Source organism: Hyperolius riggenbachi, chromosome 5, assembly GCF_040937935.1.
Source record: "Hyperolius riggenbachi isolate aHypRig1 chromosome 5, aHypRig1.pri, whole genome shotgun sequence".
In the NCBI taxonomy this organism is placed as follows: domain Eukaryota; kingdom Metazoa; phylum Chordata; class Amphibia; order Anura; family Hyperoliidae; genus Hyperolius; species Hyperolius riggenbachi.
The window spans coordinates 218,024,358-218,049,116 of record NC_090650.1 but is presented as its reverse complement, the minus strand read 5'-3'; the positions used below and the strand labels follow the sequence as shown (position 1 = coordinate 218,049,116).

The following is a 24,759-nucleotide window of genomic DNA, read 5'->3' as shown; positions in this document are numbered from 1 at the left end:
AGAAATGGTTTCAATTAACAGGATTCTGTTTCCAATGTAACTGTATGCAAAAGAGTAAAAGACATACCTCCTGAGTCCCAGTCTTACAGAGAATCCAGCAACCTGCTAACAAGACAAAATCTACAGCCTGCATCAGGTCATCAGCAGGGAGTCTGGAAGTAATAAACACGAATGATGATTTCAGGCACATAGAAGTGTTTTGTAAAGATACCTCAATTCTGGTAGGGTTATCAAACAAATTACCTCATGTGAGGTAATTTACCTCATGGGGTAATGTCATGTAACAATTCTTGTAGGTTTTAGTCATGTTTTACCTCATGAAGTAAATTATGAGGTAATTTGAATTAATTTTACCAAAAATAGCTTCTTTCGTGGAAATTAGGGTTCGAAATCCCTGGTTCGAATCCCAGCCAGGGCACTATCTGCAAAGAGTTTGTATGTTCTCTCCGTGTCTGCAGGGGTTTCCTCTGGGCACTCCAAAAACATACAGATAAGTTAATTGGCTCCCCCTAAAAAAAAAAAAAAAAAAAATTGGCCCTAGACAACAGTACTTACATTACATAATATAGACATATGGCCATGGTAGGGATTAGATTGTGAGCTCCTTTGAGGGACAGTTAGTGACAAGATATATATATATACACTGTACAGCGCTGAGTAATATGTCGGCGCTATATAAATACTAAATAATAATAATAATAATGTTAGCACATAATTTACTGATCAGTTTAAGACCTGCCTGTACCTGTAGGTAAAGTCAATTTGTATGCATTTTGCAGTTTTTAGTGGAGTTACTATTGCTGTTTTACTGTCGTTCCTATTCAGGCTGTGTAATAGAAAAGACTAGTAGAAATAAAACTTTACTAATTTTTACTGGATTTTTTTTTTTGATAAGAGATGCCTATAAATATACTTTTCATAGGTTGCTACATAATCAAATATACCTTCCCCCCTGAAAAAAATAAAATAAAAAAAAAACCTCTTCCAAAGACTATCCTAACTTATGGAAGACAATTAACCTGCTGGGCGGTATGGACGAGCTCAGCTCGTCCATTACCGCCGGAGGCTGCCGCTCAGGCCCTGCTGGGCCGATTTTGTTCAAATAAAAAGCAGCACACGCAGCCGGCACTTTGCCAGCCGCGTGTGCTACCTGATCGCCGCCACACCACGGCGATCCGCCACGTGCAGCGGCGAAAGAGGGTCCCCCCAGCCGCCTGAGCCCAGCGTAGCCGGAACAAATATTTCCGGCCAGCGCTAAGGGCTGGTTCGGAGGCGGCTGACCTCAGGACGTCGGCTGACGTCCATGACGTCACTCCGCTCGTCGCCATGGCGACGAGGTAAGCAAAACAAGGAAGGCTGCTCATTGCGGCCTTTCTTGTTACTTCTGATCGCCGGAGGCGATCAGAAGAACGCATCCGGAGCGCCCTCTAGTGGGCTTTCATGCAGCCAATGTTCAGTTGGCTGCATGTAACAGTTTTTTTTATTAAAAAAAAACCCCTCCCGCAGCCGCCCTGGCGATCTTAATAGAACGCCAGGGTGGTTAAAGACTACTATTATTTATTTACTGCATGCTTACTGCTGAAATACCTTATGATTTACCTCACTTTATGCATTTACCTCATGTTTTACCTCATGTTCGGAAATGGAAAAAAATCTTTCAGAATTGCTAAAAAAAAAAGAGGAAATTACAGCATGAGGTATTTTACCTACAAAAAAATATTTACCTCACATAGCCACCAGAATTGAGGCCAATGAATTTTAAGACTGTATTACTAGTATAATTAAAATTCTTGAAATACTTAAAGCTGTCTGCCAAACCTCTGCCAAATTGTGCTCTCTGCCAAACCTCAGGCCACTCTAAATATGTCTGGTGAGAAGGGTGTACATAACACTTGTTAAACTCCATTTCTTGAGGGCCATATCCATACCAATGTTTAGGATGGACAGAGAAATGTAGAAGTGTGTTCTACTAGATGAGCCACACCTTCCCTGATTAAGTCCCATCAATTAATCTGAGCTGTGTGAGGGCCTTGGCCCTTGAGAAGTGGAGTTCGACAACTGTGGTTTAAATTTCTCTTAAACACCTTTCCCCTTCCCATACTTCCTATGACCTTGAGGTAGAGGTTAGTGGTGACACATTCAAATGGATGCATGCTCTGTGTACCCAAATGATCTGTCTAATGGGTGAAGTAAATAACATGGCTTTTAGTCTGGTTAGAGGCATTCTAAAACCTCATACACATGTACAAAAACAGCAAAGATCAGGATCGCTTGGGTAGCAGTTTAGGGCCCAACACTGTATAGACGTGTCACTAGCCTGCAGGCTAGCGAAGCACCTGCTACTATTTATGGTGAAGGCGGAAGGACAATGCACGGCTCATGCAGTCGGGGTGAGTGGGCTGAATAATGCACTAGGAGGTCGCCATGCTGGATCTTTGGGTGACAATGGGGGCTAGATACTTGCTAGATTCTTGCCCAAGGCAGCATTTATTGGCTATCCAAACTGAGTTTAATGTAATGTGTGTACATAGCATAACATGGGAATGAAAAGCACTTCTTATTACTTCTTATTACAGATTGCTACCATGAGACTCATATTACTAGTGGTGTTAGTGGCTTCAGGTCCACACAGTAACTTTTTTGCAGTTGATGTACAAGCTATTTAGAACTCTTTAAATACTATGTTGTCACACTATTGCCTCATAATACATACTACAGGGAATATATTTTTGAATAGACAATCTATCATGTCCACGCTGATATAACATAAATCATCGGCTCTGCCTGTCAGTCAGCCAGCACCTATTCAGTAGGAGACCTTAGGCAAGTCTCCCTAACACTGCAACTGCCTATAGAGTGCGTCCTAGTAGCTGCAGCTCTGGCGCTTTGAGTCCGCGAGGAGAAAAGCGTGATATAAATGTTCTGGGTTTGTTCTGTGTTGTGATATGTATACAGATGCAAATCATGCATAATCCCCAATATACATATAATGCAAGGAGTAAAATAACAGTTTTAATGTAAACATTATCTCTACACTCATAACTGAACAATTTTCTTGAGCTGACAAAAACTATGATTCAGATTAAACAAAGTTTGAAAACCTAAATTTGCCTGTTATAATTTTTGGATTTATTTTTGTTATATAAATGAGTTCAAGTTTTAAAAATGCATATTTTATAAGTTTTAAAAATGCATATTCTTGTATTTAGATCAAGTACATCAGGATACAGAAGAAAGCTAAACATTAACACTGTTACCTACTATTATTACCACAGGGATCATACAGACGTGAAATATATTCCTTTCATCTGGATTTTCATATTTAGAACTTTGTGCAATAGGTAAAGAATATATTATCAGACAAAACAGGTTGCACAGAACAATTAGCTTCCTGATGGCTTTATAACTATAATGCATGCTGATACGTGACATGCAGTATTTTCTACAAACATCCTTTTTTTTTCAAAGGCAAATTATAACTAAGAACATTGCTCAGTAAAATGTGTGCTCTCTGCTCACAGAACAATTTGGGAGGACATTATAGAGATGTGTTTTCAGACCCGAAGACTTCAACAGACCCGCTATCTGCTTTGCTAGTACTGTAGTTCCTATACCTGTAGCCAACCCACAAATGTTTGCAGCAGGCAACTGACCCATTAACCACTTTACCTCCAAGGGTTTTTCCCCTTAAACACCAGAGCAATTTTTACATTTTAGCACTGCACCCATTCATTCACCAGTAACTTTATCAGTACTTATCACACTGAAATGATCTATACATTGTTTTTTCATCATCAATTAGGCTTTCTTTGGGTGGTACTTTTTGGTAAGAATTATAATATAACTGCATTTTAAAGGGGTACTATGGCGAAGAATTGTAAAATTTAAAATATGTGCAAACATAGACACATAAGAAGTATGTTTTTCCAGAGTACAATGAGCTATACATTACTTTTCTCCTATGTTGCTGTCACTTACAGTAGGTAGTAGAAATCTGACAGAAGAAACAGGTTTTGGACTAGTCCATCTCTTCATAAGGGATTCTCAGCAAGGCTTTTATACTTTATAAAAAATATTTCCTAATAAGGATTTAAACAATGATTCTGGCCAGCTTCCCTGCTCGCTACACATTTTTTTGGCAGTTGGACAGATCAACTGCCATTCACTAAGTGCTTTTGAAAATAAATAAATCCCTGAGAATATCCTATGAAGAGATGGACTAGTCCAAAACCTGTCGCTTCTGTCAGATTTCTACTGCCTACTGTAAGTGACAGCGTAGATTCTTCAGATTCGCACCATCTAAAATTCTTTATTAAATAATGCTCATTAAAATGTTACATCATAAAATATATGTGGGTATCTGTGCAGTAGATGACGCACAGGCGTTTGGTGTGGGTCTGTCATGATTTGAAAAAGGACTGAGGCAGCCCGAAACGCCTGTGCGTCATCTACTGCACAGATACCCACATATATTTTATGATGTAACATTTTAATGAGCATTACTTAATAAAGAACTTTAGATGGTGCGAATCTGAAGAATCTACATTGCCTTGTCTTGTGACTCCAAAGACGATTTCAGCACATCTATTGCAATCCATCGGTGCGGTGACGATTGTGGACTTTGTACTGTAAGTGACAGCAACATAGGAGAAAAGTAATTTATGGCTCGTTTTACTCTGGAAAAACACATACTTCTTATTTGTATGTGTTTGCATATAGGTATTTAAAATTTTACAATTTTTCGCCACAGTGCCCCTTTAATGGGAATAATATGAAAAAATAAAAAAAATATTTATCAGTTTTTGGCCATTATAGTTTTAACAAATAAAGTTTTAAGAAATAAAACATTAGCAGCAGAGATATGAGTCTAATATTGTTTCCAATACAGGATGAGATAAGAAACTCCAGTTGTTAGCTATGCAAAAGAACCATTGAGCTCCACGACTTGCCACGAGTGGCAGAGAGCTCTGTCTTCTGAAGCTTATCATCTCAAGTGTCTGGCACTGTTACTGTTTGTTCACTAGCCTGCTCTGTAATATCATTTAGAATGCTGAGTAGTGTGTAAACTGCACATATAAGAGAACTAGTAGACCCAAGCCCGTTTAAAAACGGGCTCTAGGTCTTTTTTCTGCCGCTGCCGCCAGTGCGCATGTAACTGAAAATAAAAATGAGAATATTTTCTTTGCTACTAATGTTCTAGTAATTATCCGTACTACACAACCAATTCATTATATCATAATTTATTTCGCTTCAGTGTCTCTTTAAAATAATACATGCTACCATAATTAAAACCCACATATTTATTTGCCCATTTTTCTCGGTTTTTACACTGCTTAAATTATGTCCATACCACAATGTATGGTGCCAATATTTTATTTGGAAATAAAGGTGCAACTTTTCAGTTTTGCGTCCCTCTTTATTTACAAGACCATAATTTAATAAACAACAGTAATATTCACTCTTGACATACATATTAAAAAAGTTCAGTACCTAAGGTAACTAATTTATGTATTCCCATATATTGATCTACTCTCTAAGGATCGTCGGCGAGAACGAGTGCTGGAGCGAGTGGGAGTGTGCAATGGCAAGGGACCATTATCTATGTCCCTGCGAGCTGTAGTGTTGTTTTGCAGGGACGTAGATACACATCCCGGGGAAGGGTAAGTGGTTAAACAACCCTTCTTTTTCCCTTTCTCTTCTAAAATAAACAGGGAAAACAATGTGAAGTCTGAAAATGAAGGCCACTTTTACACTTGCATTAAAAACCTGCGTTGCGTTACCCTGTTTTACAGCAGAGTAACACAATGGCAATGCGAGGCAATGGGGCCTAGCACACTTAACGCGTCTTGTTGCGCCAGAAGTGTGTCACTGGGCGAGGGCGGTGCAATGCATATAACCCTGCCAGCGCTCTCTACTGCAGGGTCATATGTTTGTGGTTTTGTGCATTGCATTGTGATGCAGTGGACAAAGGGCATCGTACCACATATGCACATTTCAATTGTAAAACTGGCCTAAATAAAACTTATTTGTATACACAAGCAAAGCCAAAGAGGTATTTTACAAACAAACAAACACAGAACATTTATATTGTGCTTTTCTCCTGGCGGACTCAAAGCACCAGAGCTGCAGCCACTAGGACACGCTCTATAGGCAGTAGCAGTGTTAGGGAGACGTGCCGAAGGTCTCCTACTGAATAGGTGCTGGCACACTGAACAGGCAGAGCTGAGATTCAAACCCAGGTCTCTTGTGTCAGAGACAGAGCCCTTAACCATTACACTATCCAGCCAGCACCTTTACTTTTAAGGAAACCATTAAAAACACAGAGATAGAATGGGTATTAAATCTGCATGTGTTTTTTTCCCACATCCCAAAAATATACATATACATTTATTGGCTTCCCTTAAAAAATGGCCCTTGAATACATTGGAAATATGACTATGGTAGGGATTAGATTGTGAGCTGCTGTGAGGGACAGTTAGTAACTGTGACATGTCACTTAAAGGGGCACTATAACGAAACACTGTAAAATGTAAAATATGTGCAAACAGACAAATAAGAAGTAAGTTTTTTCCAGAGTAAAATGAGCCATAAATTACTTTTCTCCTATATTGCTATCACTTACAGTAGGTAGTAGAAATCTGACAGAAGTGACAGATTTTGGACTAGTCTATCTCTTCAAAGGCAATTCTTAGCAAGGCTTGTATTCTTTATAAAGATATTCCCTAAAAAGGATTTAAACAATGATGATGGCCAGCTTCCCTGCTAGCTACACAGTTGGACAGAGCAACTGCCATTCACTAAGTGCTTTAGAAAATAAATAAATCCCTGAGAATCCCCTATGAAGAGATGGACTAGTCCAAAACCTGTTGCTTCTGTCAGATTTCTACTACCTACTGTAAATGACAGCAACATAGGAGAAAAGTAATTTATGGCTCATTTTGCTCTTGAAAAAAACATACTTCTTATTTGTAGGTGTTTGCACATATTTTAAATTTTAAAATTTTTCGTCATAGTGCCCCTTTCAGGTTTCTTTTAAGGCTGCGCTAAGCTCAATAAAGCACCAGTAAACCCTGTAGTGAAAACTAGTTAGCTGGATTAATGCTGCTTAGCTATGTCCTGTTCTATGACTCTCACCACTTGCAGCAGCTCCATAAATAAACTTGCCAAGGAAACGCCTCCTTCTTGTTACAATATTAGCGTTCTGCATGAATGGGATTATAGCCAGGAGCAGCAATCAGTCAACTGTTGCATAAGTTTGTACTGCATCAAAAATGCCTGCCATGTTTAAGAAATTTCAGGCATGCCTGGCCTCTTGCAGTCTGTGAAGCCCTGTTACAGCTTGCTTGTACTGAAGATATCTTCTCCCTACCAATCCACATCTGTCACCACTTCCCCTCCTCTTTCTTTTGGTCTGCCAGTGTTGTTTTTAAGTAATACAAATATGTAACAAAAAATGGTAAGGCCTCCAGGAGTTTAACCATTTCCTTACCATAGGTTATTTCCCCATAAAAACCACAGCATTTTTCACATTTCACTCATATGATTCATTCTCCAATAGCTTTATTGCTGCTTATCACATGGAAATGATCTATATATTTTTCGCTACAAATAAGGCTTTCTTTTAGTATTTTTTACTAAGAGTTATTTTATCTCTTATGCATTTTAACCACTTTACCCCCGCGCGTACGTATTTCTCCGCCCCTTTTTCCATCCTTTAAAAACCAGGGATGGAGAAACACGTACTTTCCGCGTTCCCGACGCTGCCCGCGCTCCCGCTCGTAAACACGCCGCCCGCCGCTAGTAAACACGCCGCCGCCCGCTCGCCCAGAGATCAATGAACGGGAAAATCCATTCCCGTTCGTTGATCTAAGCCCCGCAATGATCAGCTGCTCTCCTATGGGCAGCGCGATCATTGTGAGAAAAAACTCACGTGTCCAGCCTCCTTATTCTTCCTCCAAGCTTCCGGAAGGAAGCTTGGAGGTCGCATTAAAACAAAAAGTTACTGTGGCCATCTTGTGGCCAAATAGTAAACTACACCCTACACATTTTTCACATACAAATAAATGACTTTTACACATAAAATTAACTCATTACCTCCCACACTCCCCATTTTTTTTTTTTTTGTAATTAAAAAAAAATTGAAAAATTTACAATTAAAAAAAATACATAAATAGTTACCTTAGGGACTGAACTTTTTAAATATTTATGTCAAGAGGGTATAACACTGTTACTTTATAAACTATGGGCTTGTAATTAGGGATGGACGCAAAACTGAAAAAAATGCACCTTTATTTCCAAATAAAATATTGGCGCCAAACATTGTGATAGGGACATAATTTAAATGGTTTTATAACCGGGACAAAAGGGCAAATACGTTTCATGGGTTTTAATTACAGTAGCATGCATTATTTAAAAACTATAATGGCCGAAAACTGAAAAATAATTATTTTTTTCCCCACATTTTTCCTATTTTCCCATTAAAACACATTTAGAAAAAAATAATTCTCGGCATAATGTCCCACCTAAAGAAAGCCTAATTGGTGGCGAAAAAAACAAGATGTAGTTCATTTCATTGCGATAAGTAATAATAAAGTTATAGACGAATGAATGGAAGGAGCGCTGAAAGGTGAAAATTGCTCTGGTGCTCAGGGGGTAAAACCCCTCAGTGGTGAAGTGGTTAAAGGGAATAAGAAGAAAAACATGAAAAAAATCCTTATTTCTCAGTTTTCAGCCATTATAGTTTAAAAATGAAAAGTGCTATTGTATATAAAACCCACACATTGTATTTGCCCATTTGCCCTGGTTATAATAACATTTAAGTTATGTCCCTAGTGCAATGTATGGTGACAAAATTTTATTTGGAAATAGAGGTTTCTGTTTGTGTATACTATATAAATAATTACAAGCCCTTAGTTGCAAAAATACACTCATGACATACACATTAAAAAAGTCCCTAAGGTAACTATTTATGTACTTTTTTTAAAATGTTGTCACTATTGTTTAGTGTTTTTTTTTTATGTATTTTAGTGTATGTAAGTGTATTTTTACTATTTGTCCAATATATTTCCCCACGTTATACTTGTGTACTCTGAACAGAACACAGACATGTTGTGTATGTGTTTTTTACTTTCATTTTCTAAAAGACCATCGGCATCTTGCTAAAGCCGTTGCTCATACATTACAGGCAATTTGATTGGCTTTGGGAACACATGGTTACATTCACCGATCACAGACCAGCAGGGCGGTGATGGAGGCGAGCGTGTATACGTGGACAATTGGCAGTGGCGAGTTAGACAAGTAAAGATGCATATCTACGGCCCTGATCCACAAGTTAAGTTTTTCCGGGGCATAGGTATGCATGGCAAGGATCCGTAACCAGTTAATCCTTTATTATTTTTCACAAAAGAATTACAAAGTGGTTGTGTGAAAAAAAGAAAAGAGCAGCAATGTGGAATGTAGGCAGTTCCTGAAATGTAAGTCTTGGTGTGGGTATTTCTGCATGTTAAAGAGACTCCGTAACAAAAATTGCATCCTGTTTTTTATCATCCTACAAGTTCCAAAAGCTATTCTAATGTGTTCTGGCTTACTGCAGCACGTTCTACTATCACCATCTCTGTAATAAATCAACTTATCTCTCTCTTGTCAGACTTGTCAGCCTGTGTCTGGAAGGCTGCCAAGTTTTTCAGTGTTGTGGTTCTGTGATGCATCTCCCCCCTCCAGGCCCCTCTCTGCACACTGCCTGTGTATTATTTAGATTAGAGCAGCTTCTCTCTTCTCTCTTATCTTTTACAAGCTGGATAAATCCTCCTCTGAGCTGGCTGGGCTTTCACATACTGAGGAATTACGTACAGGCAGAGCTGTCTGCACTCTGCAGGAAGAAACAGCCTGACACTTCAGCGGAAGATAGCTGCAGGGGGAAAGAAACACACAAATGATCTCTTGAGATTAAAAAGAAAGGCTGTATACAGCCTGCTTGTGTATGGATGTATTTTCTATGTGTGGACATACTGTACATTAACCTACTTCCTGTTTTGGTGGCCATTTTGTTTGTTTATAAACAAACTTTTCAAAACTGTTTTTAACCACTTTTAATGCGGCGAGGAGCGGCGAAATTGTGACAGAGGGTAATAGGAGATGTCCCCTAACGCACTGGTATGTTTACTTTTGTGCGATTTTAACAATACAGATTCTCTTTAAGCTTGCATCAACTTCTGATGTGTTGGCCTAAAAAGTGACAGCTATTATGATATTAGTGGACCCTGCAGCTGGAGATTATATGATTCTGTTTTATATCAAACAGCTGGCTCATATGTCATTTAAAATCCTGCATTCCCCAAACAATGGTGGGTACAAACAATGTATGTAAAGCAGGATCCAACTGTGTATGTGTAAAAAGGGAGCTGCTTTAATTTGAGCACCGGAAAAACTCTGTAATAGAATATTGGTGAAATTACAGATATTGTACTTTTGGGCAGCAGCTACTTCTGATTGTAGAATATTGGTAATTTTTACCAATATGTTACTTTCTCCTAACCTCACACCTTATTTGGGCGCCGAGCAGCTTGGCGCAGGGCATACTGAATGACGGCTCTCCCTGCTGCTGCTAAACTCCCCGGTGGCGTTAATTACTATTCCCCCTCCAAGTTGATGCAACTCAGAGGGGGATGTAATTCAGGGTCTGACATCCACCAGAGCCCCGATTAGCTTTATGCGCGGCACGTAGCACATTATTGCTGCTATGACGCCGCCCAGCTTTGGTGCTCAGCGCTGTGTGCCAAAATAACCTGCTTCGCATTAACCCTTTCTACAAATGCCTTACACTAACCTAACCTCCCTTTCCCTCCCCATGATCTCCCTGCCAATATAAGCACCACCTTCTTCCACTAAACATTCCCTTTGCTGATTTCTATGCCTTCTATAGCCGGTATGTATCGTGCGCTGCTGGTGCCCAAATTACTATTTGGATGCCGCTTTAGTTGCAGTTAACATTGCGGGTCTATGCGACATCAAGTTAACCGCCTGGCTGCTGGTGCCCAAATTACTTGCTTCAGATCCGACTACCATATTTCCATACAACAATGAAAGATGGTGTTACAATTCAAGCTTTGCCAAGTATGCATGTTCTTATGGGGAACAGAGGGAAAAAAGCACAAGTGTGGGAGACCGCATCTTAACATTACCAAAGTCTATGTTCCTAAAGCAATGCTAGGGATAGAAAGTCATACAGGGTTTGGCTGCACCTGCAGACATTGTCACCCAGTTTTGATATTAATTCAATGTTGGTATCCAGGTTCGGAGAAAGGCTACATGGGCACTGCAGGATGAACAGAGGCAGGTGAGGTAGAGCCTGAAGTCTGCAACCAGCAAAGGACCAGTAATAAGTCATCTGTAGCTAATAGGGTTTAAGTGAAATTCCACGTTTGATGAGAAATAAGCAATACCATTAATTATAATTAATGACACGCACATTTTTTTTTTTAAGTGGGCCTGAACTCTTGCACAGGGCAGAAGGAAAACATAGAAAACTGCACCCTATATGTATTTAGAGTTTAGCCTGTCTAATTGTCCCTCATCTGTGACTAATCACAACTGTAATTTGATCTCTCAGCTGTTTCAGATGGCTGCCTTGGCAGAGCAGCTAATTTGTAAACACAGAATGTTAACCCTATGTCTGCTTCTATGAAATCAGGAAGTAGACACACTGCAGATTTATTGCAGGATTTCTATCAGCTGTAACAAATACATTTTTTTTGTTTAAAGGTTATTATGGTGTTGCTTATCTTTTAGAGCAGAGAGGAAGTTTTGTGTTCAGGTCCGTTTTAAGTTGCTTACATTATTAGAATTTGACCACTTCAGTACCAGAAGTCTCTGGCCCCTTATGGACCAGAGACTTCTGGGTTAAAAAAACGGAGCTCACTGCTTCGGACCCTTCTCTCTCGCCTTTCGCACCATTCTTCTGTCGCTGAAACCCTCTTCCTTTGCTGTCAGTATGACAACAGAGCTCCGTGAGCTGGTTGATCACAGTGATCCAATGTGATTGGCTCACAGTGAACACAGAGTTAGGAGCCAATAAAATCAGCTCCTGAAAGGCACACGGAGATCTGCTGTCATACCGACAGCCTCCTTCGTGAATGCAGCTACTGTGTGGACCAAACAGTGCGGAGGTCCGTTGAGGCTTGGGCATGCTACCCCTTTGAAGCGAGTGCCACTCTTTTTATCGTTGTGGATTGTACAGTCTGTGGACGCACTACAGAGGATGAGCACCACGGGGGATATTGCTTCTGGACATATACCAGATACTTTTTCATTAACAGATGAGCATGCAGCTCGAGTATTGGCTAAAGCTGGTGAGAATGCACAGTTCCTTCAGACTCCAGATGTTAAACCTCTCAAACGTGAGTTGGAGCTCCTTAAGAAAAAATTGGTGGAACTGGACATGCATGCAAGGACTTTAGCTGAGTACTGTTATACTAGGAGGATACCACGTACCTTGTGTTCACAGGTATCCCCCTTTATGTTTTTGGGTGATCAAAATTTTGGTTCTACCTTTGAGAGGATCTGGAACAAAGCAGCATTTGACACCATGATTTTGACGATTGAGAGGATTTATGATGAGCTTCCAATACTGGAGAAGAAAAGATTGTCAATCATCACCCTGCTAACTGCAATACTTTCAGCTGAGGAAATGCAATCCTTTATTGATCAGCTGTCTATTAAGATCACTGCACATACTAAATCTATTGAGGAAACCAAGCGATCAAAATTTAATCGTGACTCTCAGGATTATACAGATGGCTATGTATACTCTTGGTAAAAGATGGTTCCAGCTAATACTATACAAAAGTTCAACAGACCATTAAGGCCGAAGAGGAGATTGCCACGCCCACAAGGAGGGGGACAGGGGTCCTCACCAAAAAGTTGGAAGATTCACAGAAAAATAAGAGGATGGAATATAATCTCACAAGGGATGAACGTCTTGCTTTGGAGAATCTCAAAAAAAGAACTGAACTTAACATACGGCCAGCTGACAAGGGGGGAGCAGTGGTAGTGCTAGACAGTACATATTATGAGGCTACATCAGATGTTTATCTTAAGATTCAGGATGATTCTGTGATGTGTATACAAAGGAGAATTAAAAGCGTTGTTGATAAAGCGAAAGTGAAGGGCATTATTGATGAGGGCTTAGCTAGATTTCTGATTCAGGATAATCCACTTACTCCTACATTTTATACTTTGCCCAAGATACACAAGAACCTTCGCTGTCCACCGGGGAGACCCATTGTGGCCGGCACTGGTTCGATCTTTGTCCCTTTGACTCAGTTCCTTGACAGGATTTTACAGCCTTTGGTAACAGCTTTGAACTCTTACTTTAAGGACACCACTATATTCTTTCAGAAAATCCAGGATGTTGTTGTAGGAGGGGAGGACCTTAATTTGGTTACTTTTGATGTGGAGCCTCTACACCTCCATCCCACATGATGGGGGTCTAGAGGCTATTGACCTCTATTGATCTCTCTATAGACCAACGTTTGTTCATCTTGGATCTGTTGAATGTTTTGTTGCGCTGTTATTATTTTTACTTTCAAGGTGAGTTTTTCCAGCATCTACAAGGCATGATGATGGGGTTGAATTTGGCCCCGTCGTACGCTAATCTTTATATGGGCCTTTTTGAGGAGGCGTTTGTCTATAATAGTCGCCTATTTCAGCAACATGCGAGATGTTGACTAAGATAAATAGATGACATTTTCTGCGTGTGGGCGGGGCCAACTTCACCCTGGAGGCCTTCAAGGATAATTTGTCTCAATGCTGTGTGGAAATAAAATTGACAAGTCATGTTAGTGCTGAGTGGATTTCCTTTTTGGATATTTGTATTAGAATAGGAGAAAATGGCCTTACCTCTGATTTGTACATAAAAAACACTGATTACAATTCTCTTTTGCACTATGACAGCTTTTATCCTCCCCATATGAAAAATGCCATCCCTAAGGGACAGTTTTTGAGATTAGCTAAGATTGTATCAGACGAGGATGTTTTGAGGGAACGCCAGTCTGATATGGAGAAGAAATTTAGACAAAGGGGGTATCCTAGACAGGTATTCCAACATGAAGGTTCCAAAACGAAATCCCGCAAGAATACCAAGCAGTTTCGTCTCCCTTTTGTGTCCACATATAGCATGAGTAGCCATGAGAATGGCAATATTTTTAGGAGACATTGGCATCTGTTGAGTGATGCCTTCCCCTGGATCCTAGAGTTCAGATACCCACCGCTCCTCTCTTTTAACAGAGCCCCTACCGTTAGGGATAAGGTTTTTTATCATGCTATAGGACAACCAAGGGGGGAGGGGAGAGTGGGTACCTTCCCCTGCTTGGGATGCCACATGTGTGGCCTTGTCACTAAAGTATCAGAGTTCAGACATCCTTCTAAGGGTACCAAATATCAGATTAGGGATATCTATACATGTGAGTCCAGTTTTGTGGTGTATTACCTAAAATGCCCTTGTGGGCTTGGGTATATTGGGATGACTACCCAAAAAGTGAGGGATAGAATATGTTCACAAAAAAGTGCAATTAGAAATAAGGATATGAAACAAGCTGTCTCTGCCCATTTTACTGAACGTGGTCACACTGTTTCCAAGTTGAAAGAACAGATCATCGATGGGGTTTCCCCTAACTGCAGGGGTAAACTCAATAGGAGTAAAGAACTTCAGAGGAGGGAAGCTGGTTGGATTAGAAGATTAGGTGTATTGGGGAGGGAGGTCTTAATCGTGAGTATGAACTTGGTTTTTGTACTTAGCCACTTGTAGCTGTTAGCATATTCTGTATGTGTAATATTTATGTTTTGCTCTTTATTTCAGATCTTTCAGCTTTCCAGGAGGTGAACTCTTAGGGGACTGCAGTATATGGTAAAAATGCATGAGTCCGGTGGAGGTAAACTCATTTATCTTAGTGTATTTAATCAATTGTGTATGGCGCCAGTTAGCGTTGTTTGTCACCATGGCTACACTTCCTGTTGGGCCGGAGGTGTTGTTTCTTTGGCCGCTTATATGACTGAGCTCCTGTGTGTGGCTCAGCGGTATTGTAGTAGGTATTGTGACTGCAGCTGGCCACGCCCACCAGCATCATTTGATGCTGTGCTGGAGGTTCAGATTGGATGAGCGGCGGCTTAGCCAATGGAGAATGAGGTTAAGGGTGAGCCTTGCGGAGAGCCATGCGGGGATGGATGCTTCTGTTGGCTGCAAATCCCAAACGTTAGTCTAGTGATTTACATGTTCGGCTGTCAGTTTCCCTCTGAGTCTGCCTGTGAACCTGGTAAGTTGATTGGCTGATGGAAATTTGATTTTATTGGTGCACTGGTCACATGGGTACTATTTAAGGATGTGCTGTGTGATGTATTTGTATGGGTATCTCGGCTTGACAAAAGGCTGAAGACCAGAAACAGCGGGCTGTCGCCGCATAGCCCTATGCTTTTAACTTTTTCTCAATAAAAGAGCATATAATTACTGCAGTGCCAGTCTCCTTCGTGTATGCAGCTACTGCGTGGACCAAACAGTGCAGAGGTCCATTGAGGCTTGGGCACGCTACCCCTTTGAAGCGAGTGCCACTCTTTTTATCATTGTGGATTGTGTGTACTGAAAAGTAGTGCAGCACAGACACTAAACTAGAAAAGTTATACAGGTTGCGCTTATAGTCAGTTTCGGGAATTGATAGCTGGCTGAATCTTACAATGGAAAGATAATTACTATTAACATAATTTTGCAAAAAAATTGTGTAGCACTCATACATGTTTATGGCAATTTGTTATCAAGAGTAGAGTTTCACTTTAACCTCCCTGGCGGTAACCCCGAACGTAGTTCGGGGTAAGCCGCGCAGGAAGTTTTCTCAGGCGCTGCTGGGCCGATTTGCTTACTTTTTTTTTTGCTGCATGCAGCTAGCACTTTGCTAGCTGCGTCAGCACACCGATTGCCGCCACCCCGCGCTCGATCGCCGCTATCCCCAGACCCCATGCGCTGCCTGACCAATCAGTGCCAGGCAGCGCTGAGGGGTGGATCGGGACTCCCAATGACGTCACGACGTCGCTGACGTCGGTGACGTCATCCCGCCCCGTCGCCATGGCGACGGGGAAAACCCTCCAGGAAATCCCGTTCTTTGAACGGGATTTCCTGATCGGAGATCGCCGAAGGCTATCATGTAGCAAGCCCTGGGCTCGCTACATGATTTAAAAACAAAAAAACAAAATAAAAAACTGCTGCACTCCCTCCTGGTGAAATTAATTAGACCGCCAGGAGGGTTAATAGAGGAAGGAATTTTATATAGTACAGTCTACTCTACAGCACAGAAGCTGCTTCTGAATATAATTAGAATTCTTCTAACAAAAATACTGTACTGTATACAACTACAGACAGTTCTGAAGAATGATGAGAACATTCAAAATCTTGATTTATAAGGAAGTCTGCAAAGTTAGTTAGTTCATAGTAAATGAAATCCCCAAAGGTCTTCTGAGAATGTAAACATGAAAAAAAAGTGAATTGAATTCTATGCTTTTCATTATGCTGACTTTTCACTCAGTGAGATGGACATGTAGTGAACTTTTTGATTGGGATCGCTTCACCAGCAGATTGAATTTCACAATTTGTAAAGTAGTTACAGGATTCTTTGCATGCTTTGGTAGCTTATTCTATTGTTATGCAGTGTTACTTAAGCAAAAATTGGTATTCTCCTTCCACACCACAGCACACAATCTACTTCACTCCCATAATTACTTTGCCTCCTGTCTCAAAATTCATATTTATCATGCTTCCATCTCTTTATTGTGAACACATAGGAGTCTACAAAACCACTTCCCGGCTTAACATTGTGCCCTTTTGAGAGTAGGTTTTGTGCAATCCCACCACTGGTGCTTCAACTGGTACATAACATGATGATTATCTTCCTGATGTAATTAAGACTTAGATGTCCTGTACATTACACTAACTACCAACTAGTTCCAAGAAAGTTCTATCTCCTGCTTTCAGGGGCTTAACATTGCATGTTGTGTCCAAGAGCATTTCTTGTCCTACCATTAAAAAAAAACAGTAGAATGTTTGTATATAGTTAATTGTTCCACCCTTGGCACTCTACCAGCACTCTACCCATGACAGAATATACATTGATTTCAAAAGGCTAGCACTTATGTAGCTAAACCTCAATGCGTGTGTCACGATTTTTAAAAATGCAATGATATCAAGTACTTTCTAGCTTTTACCAAATCTGCATCTTTCATGGAATGAAGCAATAGCAAAAATCAATGAGTGAAGTTAAAATAACACTTCAAGTACTAATATCTGCACTTATAATTAAAATGGAAAATACAGTAATATTTTAAGACATTTCTCTGTGGGAAAAGAAAGAATATTTTTCCAAAGTTGTTCATAGCCATTTGGAAGCTGTTATGTTGCCTTCATCCAGACAAAAAAACACTGGAATTCTTGGGAGATGTAAGCTGATGGGCATGTGATAGCAAAGTGGGTGTTTCTATTTAAAATATATCTCTACTAGACTGCAGCAAGTGAAACAGGCGATTTCTAAGCCACCTTAAAACATTGCTTGCACAAGCCACACCTCCAAGTGGGGCTCTCCTGAGTCCTCCAAATCATTTAGACTTCCACATTATATATTGGGGACTGCAGCAGTGCAGATGTTGGAATTTTATCCAACATAGCAACCTACTGGAGAACAGGGGAACCTTTTTTAGCACATCTTATGAAGACAGGGTTGTATGCCTACTGCTCCATTCGAAATTGTACAGATTTCAAAAGAAATCAGTTTGAAAACTAATTAAAGTAGCATCAGCTCTAGCTGTATACTGAATGATACCATCTTCTGCCACTGCTGTTTGTGTTCAATCAATAAACAGAATTCATGTACAACATTACAAACAAAGGAGTCACAGTTGGGAAAAAAAAGTTGTAGACCTTCCCTCAGAAGAGGTTCCTACATTCTTATCACACACAGGCTAGTGACCTGACCTTATGGTGTCTAATTACTGGACACAGTGGAATGGGAAAGATTGGTGTCTGACTGTTGCTGCCTCATTGAGAGCTTGTTGTCTCACATGGAGTCCAAGATCCTGTAATAACAGTATCAATCGGTGACATTCTGAATGCTTTGCCAAAGTTACAGTGATATATTGATCAAGAATTAATCATGAGTGTTCTAGATTGTAGTAGATTTTTAATCATTTTTATGTTTTTTCCTCTTTTTGTTAATTGGACATCTAATCTTTTAACAACTTAACACCATGTAGCTTAGCTGTGCTCTAATCACTTCACATGATTCATTTAACTCTTGCCCTTTGATTTTCTGAAGTTATTAGTAATACATAATTATACATTTCCATTTTCTTCTCAAAAACAGGAAAAGCATAATCAAATTATTGTACACAATTATTTCCTGAATATATATATATAATAGCTATTCATCAAATTAAAAGAAGAGCGTAGACTAATAATAAAAATAAAATAAAACTATTCTTCTCAGATGAACATTCCTATTTAGAAAAGTAGGAAAGTAGCAATGATTGGATGACGGTAGAATTTCTTTTCTCAAAGATATTATTCATATTAATTGGCTCTGGATCACTGACTTTGATTGTAAAGAGTATATTATTCTCAATCATTCTCAATAATTAATTATCTAATTAGTGAAGAGTTTCCATTATTAACCTTCCTGAGTAGGTTGAAACATTTTCTTTTCTTGCATATACAGTATCTAGTAGGCATTTCTTTAGACATTTCTTCAGAACTTTGAAATCAATATATATTAATCATTTCTGTATTTTATATGTGTAAAACACACCCAGATGTCCTCACTATAAAAAGCACATTTATTCTTTTAGTTCGATCAAAGCACAAAGTGACGATAGAGCTCATGGAACTTGGAAGCTACAGTATATCTCAGTAATGTGTAAAGAATAAACATGTTGGTAAACTAGGGAGCTAATATGCTGCCAAAATGGCAATGCAAATGAGTGATGAGTATTAGCATGAAGGATAATGCTGTGGAGTATACACTATCTTCAAGAAGCAGAGCTAAGTTTCCTTGCACTAACTTACTGTCAGTCCAGCAACCTGATGCCCTTATTCTCATCTGAAATGAATAGTCATCAGGGCGAGATTTGTATCTCAGGGCCTATTGGCACAGAAGTCACAGCCCTTTTATCCAGACAAATACAAAAAATAGCTTATTATGAAATAAATAGGCTGTACAGAAGCAAAGTTAACATTGCCCTACAATTGCTATCGTATGTGCAGCCATAGTCTTAATGTGCAGCCAAAAGATATGCCCTATAACTCACGTGACCCATATTATTTGTGCCTCATACAACTTGTGCAGCCATTACATGAGCCCCTGATTACATGTTTATTATATACGTGTGAAGTCGTCATGGGCAGCACAGTGACATAGTGGTCAGTGCTCACGCCGTGCAGTGCTGGGTCCCCAGTTTGAATCCCAGCCATGGCACTATCTACATAGAGTTTGTTTGTTCTCCCTGTATCTGTGCAGGTTTCCTCCAGACACTCCAGTTTCCTTCAACATCCCAAAAACATACAGATAAGGTTATTGGCTTCCCCCTAAATTGGCCCTAAACTATGATACATACACCACACGACACACAATACATACATAGACATAGTTACATAGTTAGTTTGGTTGAAAAAAGACATTCGTCCATCAAGTCCAACCAGAAAAAAAAAATTAAAAACACCATCCTGAACCTGCACATATCCCAGTTGATCCAGGGGAAGGCGAAAAACCTTACAAGGCCTGGACCAATTATGACTATGGTAGGGATTAAATTGTGAGCCCCTCTGAGGGACAGTTAAGTGACAAGACAATATACTCTGTACAGTGCTGTGTAAGATGTCAGCGCTATATAAATACTAAATAATAATAATAATAAAATAGTAATCATATGCACATATAACAAACGGTATCAGTTGAAAAGGGCACCTGAGCCATCTGTGTAAAAAGAGCATCACCATAAACTTTAATGTTATTCGCTGCAAATCTCGGCAATAAGGTGGTGAAAAGGACATCCAAGATTTTTTTGGCTATAAAAGGGCACGCTTTTCAGTGGCGTTCCTACCATGGGCGGCAGGGGGCGCCCCGCTCCGGGTGTCGGGTGCCCCAGGGGGTGTCATCAAGGCCTCCCACAGAGGCCTGTGCAAGAGGGGGAAGCAACACAGAATGGAGGGGTGGTGGGGAAAGCGGTGGGGAGGGGGTCGAACCCCCACCTCCCTCACCTGGGTCCCCTCCTTCTGGCGCTTCCCCCCTCCTAATTAGCAGCAGCTTTAGATATGCGGGCAGGAGCGGGCGGAGAGGACTTACTCACCTGCTTCCTGCGTTCCAGGCGATGGTGCACAGCGTCATCGTCGCGTGACGCTGCTTTCCGCCTTCTCCACCGCCCACTGTGCTTCCTGATTAGCGGAAGCGCAGTGAGTGACAGAGAAGTCAGAGACCAGCATCACGTGAGGATGATGTGTGCGCCATCGCCAGGAAACAGGTAAGTCCTCTCCACCCGCATATTTAAAGCTGCTGCTAATTAGGAGGGGGGAAGCGCCAGAAGGAGGGGACCCAGGTGAGGGAGGTGGGGGGTCTGGCCCCCCTCCCTGACACCCCTCCCTCCAAGCTTCCCCCATATCAGGGGCACCTATACTACTGGGGCAACTATACTGGGGAGTGGGGGCAACTATACTAGCTATACTGGGGGCAACTATACTAGCTTTACTGGGGCAATTATACTAGCTATACTGGGGGCAACTATACTAGCTATACTGGGGGCAACTATACTAGCTATACTGGGGGCAACGATACTAGCTATACTGGGGCAACTATACTAGCTATTCTGGGGGCAACTATACTAGCTATACTGGGGGCAACTATACTAGCTTTAATAGGGGCAACTATACTAGCTATTCTGGGGGCAACTATACTAGCTATACTGGGGGCAACTATACTAGCTTTACTGGGGCAACTATACTAGCTATACTGGGGGCAACTAGACTAGCTATACTGGGGGCAACTATACTAGCTATACTTGGGCAACTATACTAGCTATACTGGGGGCAACTAAACTAGCTATACTGGGGGCAACTATACTACTGGGGCAACTATACTGGGGAGTGAGGGCAACTATACTAGCTATACTGGGGGCAACTATGCTAGCTATACTAGAGGCAACTATACTAGCTTTACTGGGGCAACTATACTAGCTATACTGGGGACAACTAAACTAGCTATACTGGGGTCAACTATACTAGCTATACTGGGGGCAACTATACTAGCTATACTGGGGGTAACTATACTACTGGGGCAACTATCCTGGGGAGTGGGGGCAACTATACTAGCTATACTGGGGGCAACTATACTAGCTTTACTGGGGCAACTATACTAGCTATACTGGGGGCAACTATACTAGCTATACTGGGGGCAAGTATACTAGCTATACTGGGGGAAACTATACTAGCTATACTGGGGGCAACTATACTGGGGGCAACTAAACTAGCTAGCTATACTGGGGGCAACTATACTAACTTCATTGGGGCAACTAGTTTCACTGGGGGCAACTGTACTAGCTATACTGGGGGCAACTGTACTAGCTATACTTGGGGCAACTATACTAGCTATACTGGGGCAACTCTACTAGCTAATACTTTAAATTACAGTAAGCTCCACCCTCATCTGGCCATGCCCACGCCTATTTTTGCCGCGACGCGCAAACCACGCCGCAGGTTGTGGCCACGCCCACTTTTTTCAGGGGGGGGGGGGTGTCTTTTAATACCCAGCACCGGGTGCCAAATGCCCTAGGTACGCCACTGACGCTTTTATAGCTGAGATTTTTTTTTGCTATAAAAGGGTGCTGGATATAGCCAAGATTTTTTTTTTGGTCTACAAAAGGGTGCTGGATATAGCCAAGATTGTTTTTAGGCTATAAAAGGGTGCTGTATATAGCCAAGATTTTTTTGGGCTATAAAAAAGTGCTGGGTATAGCCAAGGTTTTTTTCCGGCTATATAAATGTGGCTACAAGATCGGTTATATCAGCTGGTGACTAAATTTGGTTATAACAGTTAATTTTGTTATATCAGTTAATGCGGTTATATCATTTCAAAATAATATTTATGTTTGACAATTGACATGAAATGTGACGAAGATTGGGTGCCACCATAGTGTATTAAGGTTAGGCACCATGAGGGGGTTGTATTAGGCATCACAAGGAGCGGGGTCTTAGGGTTAGGCACCACCAGTGGGGTCTTAGGGTTAGGCACCATCTGGGGGATCTTAGGGTTAGGCACCACTAGAGGGTCTTAGGGTTAGGCACTACCGTGGGGGGTCTTAGGGTAGGCACCACCAGGGGAGGGTTCTGTGTCAGAGTAGGGAGAAGTGAGGTCATAGCAATCACTTTTCTTGGCTATATAACTTTTTTTTGGCTATATCACTATTCTTGACTATATCACTTTTCTCGGCTGTATCACTTTTCTTGGCTGTATCTGGCGTCACTTTATTACCCAACAATTAAAATCTCATCTATCTATGGCACCCTTTTATAGCCGGAAAAAATCTCTGCTATATCCAACACCCTTTAATAGCCAGAAAAAAAATCTCGGCTATATCCAGTGCCCTTTTATAGATGAAATGTCGGCTATATCAGGTGTCCTTTTTTACAGTCGCCCTTTTCAAATGTATGCATAACAAAAAGCCATCATGTGGTCCCTAACTTTACATGCCCATGAAATACACCATACCAAGCCATAATACATGCCCCACATTGCTTGTGCAGTTATTAAATTATTATTATTACTGATTTATAAAGTTCCAACATATTATGTGGCACTGTACAGAGTAAGAACAGAACCTGGAGTACACACAGTGGTATACACAAAATTGGTAAATAATAAAAAAAATTGGTAGACATAGTTACACTACAATTCTAACATGATGGACTAAATATATAGTGCATTCCAAGACATAAAAGGATGAGACAGCCCTGCCCTTGTGAGCTTACTATCTAAAGGAATAGGAAGGAAATAAGAGGTGGGGTAGTATACAATATTTATAGCTAGAGGCAGTGTGATTTTGGCTATATTTAGTAAGGAGTGCAGCTTGGCCAGAGGTTGAAGGGGGAACAGCCTAAGCTAGAGTGTATGCTTGTTGGGAAAAGTAAGGTTTGAGGGAGCACTTAAAGATTTCAATAGTTGGAGAGTGACGGGTGTGTTTTGGAAGGAGAATTTTAGAGGAGGGGTGAGGCACAAAAGAAGTCTTGTATACGTGACATGATTAATAAAATGTGACTATTGTTATACTATGTACCTGTAAATATACCAGTATGTGCAGAGCTATTTATGCCACCTGTGCTGAGTCCTCCATAGTGGTTCACATATAGACCCTCCAACTGGCCTTCTGATGCAAAAAAGGTGACTATTCGGATGGAACTGCTGAGGAGGATTCAGAGCAGGATCAGGTTTTCTCCATAGTCATATTTCATGGTATTTGGGAAAGGAAGCAGTTACAATTTTGCGTGGCAAACAAAGTCATAAAATTATGTTTATGATATCTGTGACATCTTGTTATTAATCTGTGGTACCTCCGGGTCCCTAATATGACTATTGAGAATTCAAGGCCTTATGTGCTAATATGGTTATAGCTTGATGAGAAGATAAAGCATAAAATTAGCATAACATTTAAATCAACTTAAAATTAATAGCATATCATTGGCTATCTTTAATGGTATGTCTAGCATGCCAGACTAATCATCTAGCTACAATTTACCTGCTTTCTAGGTCCTAACAGTGTTATTTGGGAACCGTTTAGAATGATTTGTGAGTTGCTTGCTAACTCTGTAAATGTCTTTTATATGCTTGAAGTGACTATGATGCAAATACATTTCATGTCACTTCTTTAAGGCAGCTAAGAGTGAACACGTTGTATCAAGCGCAGTAGATTTGGGCGCAGCTGGTGCCACCATAGACCGTAATAAGAATTACGGCTATAGCGGAACACAGTGAGTAACTTCAGCGCTGTCAGAAGACGGAGCTGAAGTTACTTTAAAAACACTGTCATTTGTCCGTCAGAAATAGCTGGAAGCCGAATTACATCTTTCCCCATCATCCACGTGGACCTGAAGAGGGAATAGTAATTAACACTGCCAGAATTTGTGCAGCAGCAGGGTAAGCCATATATCGGCTGTATCCTGCACCCAAGTCTCCTGGCGGCAATTTCATTTGTACTCGCTAAGAGAACATGGTTGACTTTGTATCAGAATCACTTTCATGTTCCCGAAGAGACACTTTCATGTTCCCGAAAAAAAAGTTATAGATTCCATTTGGAGGATTCTTAATTTTTTTACATCTACGGTTGCACCACTCTAGGCCTTTGTAGTAGTTTAACCTTTGTCACACTATTAAGAAGGTTGTTACTGCGACAACTGCCAACTGTGCTACAGTTGCGAAAAAATTACATTCCCTTCTTGCGCCTGATAAGAAATTGGTGGAACCAATTGAGCGGATAAGGAGACGGGGCACTTTTTCATGTTTGTCATGTGGTTGTTGTAACACCATCATCAAAAGCGAGCATATTGCATCCACGTTCCAGAGAAAAGATCAAGTTTAGGCATTACTATGTATGCAGCAGCTGCTATGTGGTATATTCATTAAAGTGCATGTGCGGTCTTCTCTACATGAGTAAGACCACGAGGGAAGTGAAGGCTAGGATCCCGAAGCATAA

The 24,759-nt window shown here is 40.7% G+C and overlaps 1 long non-coding RNA gene across 1 annotated transcript in view; it reads left to right on the top strand.

The window, feature by feature from the left end:
* Positions 1–9,269: 9,269 nt before the first annotated feature.
* Positions 9,270–24,759, top strand: part of LOC137517576 (uncharacterized) — a 30,756-nt gene continuing 15,266 nt past the window's right edge. Inside the window, exons 1-2 of the long non-coding RNA XR_011020576.1 lie at positions 9,270–9,352; positions 14,855–14,902. This is a non-coding gene — a long non-coding RNA (uncharacterized lncRNA). The remainder of the gene's footprint in view (positions 9,353–14,854; positions 14,903–24,759) is intronic.